A 326-nucleotide genomic window follows, 5' to 3' on the forward strand; every position below is an offset into this window, starting at 1 on the left:
CCGGCAGCCTAGCAGGGGCTCAGCCCCTCGTGGGGTCCTCAGGAGGGAGCTGGGTGCTCTTGCTGCTTGTCCTGTGGTGTTTGGCCATGAGGGGAAGGTGTTGACCACGGCTGGAGTAGGTCAGGTATGTGGGTGAGGGCACCCATGTCTGGCTGCTGGTCAGAGTGTGGCTGGGGGCCATGGGGCTGCAGGGGACATGGAGAGCCATTCCTCCTCTCTGGCACTGCTGGCTGCTCTGTGCTAACACTGCCTGTTGCTCTGGCAGCACCAGCGAGCCACCTGCCTCCTGCTCCTGCTCCTGCTCTGCTCCCTTGCTGCTGCCCGGC

Source organism: Chaetura pelagica, unplaced genomic scaffold (genome assembly GCF_000747805.2).
Source record: "Chaetura pelagica isolate M959 unplaced genomic scaffold, ChaPel_1.0 scaffold963, whole genome shotgun sequence".
Classification (NCBI taxonomy): domain Eukaryota; kingdom Metazoa; phylum Chordata; class Aves; order Apodiformes; family Apodidae; genus Chaetura; species Chaetura pelagica.